This window comes from Amblyomma americanum, chromosome 10, assembly GCF_052857255.1.
Source record: "Amblyomma americanum isolate KBUSLIRL-KWMA chromosome 10, ASM5285725v1, whole genome shotgun sequence".
Taxonomy (NCBI): domain Eukaryota; kingdom Metazoa; phylum Arthropoda; class Arachnida; order Ixodida; family Ixodidae; genus Amblyomma; species Amblyomma americanum.
Window position 1 is genome coordinate 98,829,598 of NC_135506.1, and position 6,785 is coordinate 98,836,382.

A 6,785-nucleotide genomic window follows, 5' to 3' on the forward strand; every position below is an offset into this window, starting at 1 on the left:
GCGACGGCTTCTCCTCGCCAAAGGACCCTCTTCCAGTCAATGGGATCGGCCGATTCTCATAAATCCGCTAGCGTGACAAAGGAGGGAGTGGTCAACGGAAGGGGATAATCCCTTCATCCTCTCTCAATTGTGGCTCTCCCCCTGCATTGTCATGCTAGCAGTCATGAGAATCGGTCGATACCTTTGGTTTGAAAGGGGTCCTTTGACACGGAAAGCCGCTGCGTTCTTGAGTTGTATCAGACTATAGAAGTGGTGCCTTTTAGTTTATCATATACTTCCTGTCATCACATCTGTTGGGGACGCAAGGCTATGGCGTACACCATGAACATTTGTGGAATTTTTTGACGTCTGTATTTAGCATTGTTTTCACGACAATAATAACGCACTGATAAAACTCTCTGCTCGGCTCAATATCAAAGTGCTGAAGATTGGAGAACCAACACCATGGCTCCGTCAAATGGTTTCGGATCAAGCCCTCCATTGTTTTGTTACTGTGTTTATTTTTCGGAGAATGGTGCGAGTGCGAGGACCATCTATGGAAAGCACACCTGGACATTTGAACTGTTTTGCGTGTACACTGCGAGACATTTTATCACGTATCTTGCAACTCAATATGCGTCGATGAGAAATGTCTTTAAGGAACAGAGCACGTGGACGTGTTCCTTCCAAGGTGCAGAAAACTGAAGGCACTTGTACCAGCTTAATTACAAATAATAATCTGTAAGGGCCTCGTGTACTTTGTATAAAAAGGCGGAACCTGTCACCAGTGCGCTGAGGCTAGATGCCATAACTTTTTGCCAAGGAAGGATTGTTACTTGGGTAGGAAATAAAAAACATAAGGTATTTTTACACAATAAGCTATGGGACTGTAGGCAATGTCTTTGCATACTGCTGCATCTTTTTGAGTGCTGGGGGGGGGGGGGGGGGGGGGCAGAATGGGCAACCTTGTGAAATGGGAGGCTCAGTGTGAGATCGACCGCCTCTAGGAAGCGACCGAGATGAGAGCATTGCGTTTCACACTTTTGGTAAATTTGATGACAGCCCTAAACGTGAGAAATGTGTATGCAGTTATTTTTGAAGCGAAAGCTTCACTACGCTAGGTTTTTATGAGGGCAGCGTCAGTTCAATCACGTAACAGGTGTCCCGTGGCAGGTCATGTGACCTACTGATGTCATCACAATCTGCCCACGTTGCAGGTGGCGACTGCCCCATCAGGCTGTGAGCAACCTCTCTACCGTGGCAGGTGGAGATTAAATTTATGATTGGCTGAGAGGCCACGTGACTTTTTAACTTCATCTGCTGATTCAGCCATCTGATCTCGAAGCGTCCCGTCTAACCAGCGACGTAGAGTCGGAGGTTTCTACAACTTCGACAGCTTTTGCTTCTCACCACAGATAACCAAAGTTTTAAACCACAGCCAAATTTTTGTAACTAATTTACACCATATCCGCACTCTATACTGCGCATGACATCAAACTCAGCTTCCCCTAAAGCACTTGTAACAAGACATGTTGTTTGTGGCTGCACACCTGTCCCGTTTTCTTACTGAGTCCCGTGAGCATCAACAGAAACCTAACGTCAGCAGCTTATCGCAGAGCGAAGTGGCTGTGTGGCCGCGTTTACATGAATGCGACAGAAGTCGACTCCAGTCCCCTTTTGGGGGGAAACTGCAAAAGCGTTGAGGAGGAAAGTAGAAGACGAGTCAAGCCTTTCCTTCTCAAAACCTGCTATTTCCCTCAAAAAGGGGACTGGAGTCGACTTCTGTCGCATTCATGCAAAACGAGGCTAGTTTAAGAAAATCACGCACAGGAAGAAAGCGCCATGTTCCTGCATGTTCGATTAGCCAAACAAGCAAAAATGAACCAACTTCCGACTTTCTCCCTTCCACTGGTGCGAAATGGTTGCGGTATCGCCTACTGTGCAGCTCTAACGTCGCGCTGGCCTCCAACGTTGAGCCAGAGCGGTGTATTAGACGTAAACACGAATACGCCTAAATAGCAGTAAGGGGAGTAAGCTGCCCTGTAGCGCACTGCTTTTTTTATAAAAGGGATTGCGTTAGACGACAGCTTTCACCTTTTTTACTCCTTTCTGTTGAGTGTTAAAGGCCAGTAAATGAAAGCCAACGTACAACAAGCTTTAGACCTAGTATAAAATAGAAAAGAACCATCTTTGTCGCTTACTTTAATCTTGTGGGCGAAGCTGCATAACATTGTGACGGCTGCCCGAATGAGGAGTGCAAAGACTTTTTTGAGCGAGCAACTCAACGGACAGAGCATGGCGTGTTTGTAACTATCTAAGCAACCAGTTCCCCATTCAGTGTACGAAACTATAATCTGTCAACGTGAAGCCAGGAGTTTCGTGACGTGCATTGCACGAGGCTTTTCAGTCATCGCGACGACCAGACAAGTTTACCTGCTTCTTACCGTGTAAGAATTTTTTTTCTTTTACTTTCAACGCCTGCTGCTCCAAAGTTGCGCTTTAGCGTAGCGAAGACAAAAATACGCACTTTCCGTCTTCAGGATGCTCCGCAGAGTGCACTACCGCTTTGGTTACACTGTTACTGTCGAGACGGCCATCTACTGAGAGTCCGAAGAAAGAAGAGCTTCAAATAGGCCTAGTTGGTTTGTAATCTTCGACATGGTTATTGCGCTACTCAATGTTTACACACAATAGAACTACACATAGACAGGGCGCAAACTATCAGCTGATTATTTTATTTCGTGGGAAATTCGTTTTATATGAACTGTTAAGATGAAAAAAGAACGGACACAAAAACAGGTAGCTTGATGGAGATGAGTTGTCTATCTTATGCTGACAGGCATGCGTAGAGGATGCAGTCTTTTCACTTCCTTAAAAAGTTAATCTCTCGCTTCGTCAGCGCTACCGACGGGTCGCTTACGCAAGTGCCTTCCAAGACATCATGAGCTCCCTTTGCATTTTATCTTTGGATCGCAGGATGACAGTGGTGCTATCAAGCAATGCGCTGCCAGGTTACCCGATGCGGGGTATGTATGTGTCGTTCATGTCTGTGTAAACCTTGAGTAGCGCAATAACAATGTCGAAGTCCGAAGAAAGCCCGGGCACTCCAGCGGCAGTTTCCGACTTCTGGCTGACCTTCCGACATATTGCCACTACCCATTGACATCATTAGCCACCACCGACATGACCCGGACGCCCGACTCACTATAGTGTGCTCCCCGTTATGAAAGGCAAAACGCAAGGCTGCGCGTTTATCGCGGTTACCGCTCCCTCCAAGCACGCGGGCGCCTGCGAGGAGTCAACCGCCGATTGACACGCGCTATTAAGGCCAGCCATTTTGCTCCGTCTCGCAATCTCGCATCCCGGACACGTCAGGAAGCGTCCCTGTCCGAACGCTCTCGCTAATAGCCGCCGTGTGCAGTGAACGAGCTGGCGATAAGACGTGACTGTGTGAAGCCACCTTGTCGGGGAAGCACCGGGGTCGTAACCGTGACAATGCCATTATATGACATGGAGAAGCCTGATGTTTCTACAGCGCATGCTAGACAGGGACAGAAGGACGAGAAAACGGACACACGAGAGCTGAAGCCGCGGTATAGAGAAGCCGCAATCTTTGTGTTTTATTTGCTCTTTGCTGCGCTCTGCGCCGGTCTTTCAATTCATTGGTGTCCTTTTGCACTGTGGCCTGTGCGTTCCCGGTAGGCGAGGCACTGCTGTCGTGCGTAACCACTAATAGCAACGACGCGATAAAGATATGTAGGCCTATTTCAACGATGATCACGATAGCGTTTAGAGTACTTATGGCTATGCCTCAACGCTTAGCACGCTGCATGTTCTGTTAAAGCCTAATAGCAAACCACTAAGCGAATCATCTTATGCGACAGCCTGACTATGCTCAGTGAAGGGCGAAGACCTCTCCCATTACTCTCCAATTAATCCAGTCCTACGGCAGCTGCGGCCTCCTTATCCCCGCAAGCTTCCTAATCTTATCAACCCACCCATCTCTCTGTGGCGCCCTCTTAAGCTTGCGTTCTCATGGAATTCAGTCCGTTACCCTTAACGATCATTCGTTACACTGTGTTTGCATTACACGTCCTGTCCATGCACGGTACTTCGTCTGGGTTTTGACTAGTAAAAAAATAAGTATATGTAAAAACCGGCTTATTTTTGGGCACGCCTGATATGCTTAACAAATGTTAAAATTTCAGGGGAATTTCTGGAGGTGCACTTGGAACGGCAACTCAAGCGTAGATTAACGTACAAAAGGGAGTACTCTATTGAAGCCTATGTTAACTTCCTGATTTTTCGCCCCAAATAAATGGCACGTAGAAACCCAGCGGTCACTCAACACGCAAGGTAAAATTTAAAGATAACATGTTAGTGAAAATTTCAGGCAGTCAATGCTGTTCGTTTTTTCCTCTTCTTCCTGGCACTGTTTTCATCATTTACTTTTCACTCCTTAATTTACCGCCCTCCTCTGCACGTGTTCGTGGTGTGCCGATGGTGAGGCAGTTTCTGCGCCTTTACTTTCGTAATGACCAATTTATTTTATTTATTTATTCTCGCCGGCTGACCCCTACAATGTTGAAGCTGCGACTCCTACATGGGACCACGGAAACGTGCGCACGAGATCTTATGCATGCTTCTCATTCAACAGTTTTCACTGAAATTCCTGAATTTCGAACTTCGGAAGCTTTTCACGGCGTTGTGGCAGTTGTCACATCTTTAAACGAAAGTGCCAAATTCTATTAATGGCTTTGTCACTTATGGTTCCTAAGAAGAAACTCGCAAGAAAGCGTTAAGTATTCGCATTATTTAAAGCTTGCCTGTCATCTGTGGCTCCAAACGACCTTTGTAACTTTGTGTCTGCCTATCCGTACTTTAATTTTTCGTGTATGTTGCGCCCCAGCCACCGCTTTCATGTACAACGTTTCACGACGGGACAAAACTCACAAGTGTGATATAGTGTGTGGAATGCCAACGCGACGCCGCACGGTCTAGCATGAAGGCCATTGTGTGCACCCGCACAAACATCACTCATCGCACTCACGGCAGAGCCCCTTCAGAGGCCCCGCTCCACTCCCAAAAACAAAAGCAATGGGAAGCGCGCGGGAAGAATCCCGTGCAAAAATTTTTTTACACAGCTATAGACAATCTATTTATTTATGGGCATACACTGTCAGTGGACAATTGTCTATAAACAGTGAATAGACAAAATAAATATATATAGGAAGGCAATAGAGCCAATAAGAAGTCTCTAGACAGTCTGTAGACCATTTTTGTAAGGACAACTAGGCGCCATAATGAATGCCACATCTTCGCCTACACAAGGAAAACAACTCGCGGTGTGCCACAATGCTACTATAAGCCCGCCTGCGCGAATCCTAACGAGATTTCTCAACCCTAATCGAATTACAATCCCTCTGGGCTATATATCTGGCAATGAAGGCATTGATAAAAACAACATAATTCATACATCAGCGTTAGCTGCCTCGTTGGCCTATTCAGTGAATACTATTACCACAGAAATCGCAACAGGTTTATGAGCACACCAAGTATATCTGATACCAAAGCCCCAATAGGACTTATCCGAAATACAGTGCCATCTTTTGGCCACCGCGTGCGATCCGCAATTCACCGAATATACCTGACACTAAAGCACCAATAGGCCTTATGCGAAATGCAGTGCCACGCATCGGCCGCGCCCCATGCAATCCGCCATGTTAAGAAGATAGCCTCCGATATCGCAGCACGGATCTGCGGACGGGCGTCGCGCGCGCTCTAGTTTTTTGCTTCTCAGGATACCCACATGTTGATCCGTGCCTTGCTGTACACAAAAGGGCCACAAGGACGCTCAGGAAAAAAAAAAGATGTAAGGGCGCTTGGTTTGAGCGCATTTCTGTTTTTCGTCCGCAATTGACCCTTCGCGGAAAAGTTTCTGCGCATGCGCGGTGACGGCGCAGCCAGGCCCCCTGTACGCGATTTGGTTTTGGTTAGAAAACATGAGCCGGCAGTGCATTCCTGCGCTGTAGTGCGGTGACTGATGTGAGCTGTAACAGCCACGTAATTGCCATGTAACTGCAACGCGTTTTTATCTAAGCAAACCACGCGTTTTGCAACAGCGATACTTGTACGTAATAAAGGTCGCGACGAGATACAAGGCGCAATAGACGAAGGCGTTGATGGGGCCTGTGATGTGCGCATCCAGCACGTTTCGAAACGGGTGTTCGCGCTTTCTGCAAAGTGCACACAGCTCTGTCGTTCGAGGAGAGTTTTGCGATCGACGCACGTTCGTATTCGGGGAAAACCGAATGATATACACTAGTATGAAAATTCACCACAAATGATACAATGTCAAGCTGCGCTAACTGAACAAGCGGGAGCACGGCAGAGCGCAGCCTCGCGTATATCCGCGCATTCTAACGCTCCTGCGGCTCGTTAGCACGCAAAGCAACGCTCTGCCGTATCAGCACGAGCTGTGATTAAGATAGTACAACTGGTCATTTGCTAACCAGCTAAGTGTGCCCTGCAGCAAAAGGTGTTCTACAAAATTAGCAGAAACTCCTCCCTGTCAAGAAAGCGCAAAGATAAACGCCTGTGGGCATTAGGAAAGTGCACCCCATTATACTGTTTATTTATTTAATGAATACTGCGGACATACTGTATGTCCAAGCAGGAGAGGGAAATACATACAGGGGAAAGAAAAGCAAGTACGATAGTGCCGAACAATATAGATGCCGCAAAATAAACAATGCAAAAACACAAATGAAAATGCGGTTACAGTGCAGCTACTAAGCCAGCGGTGA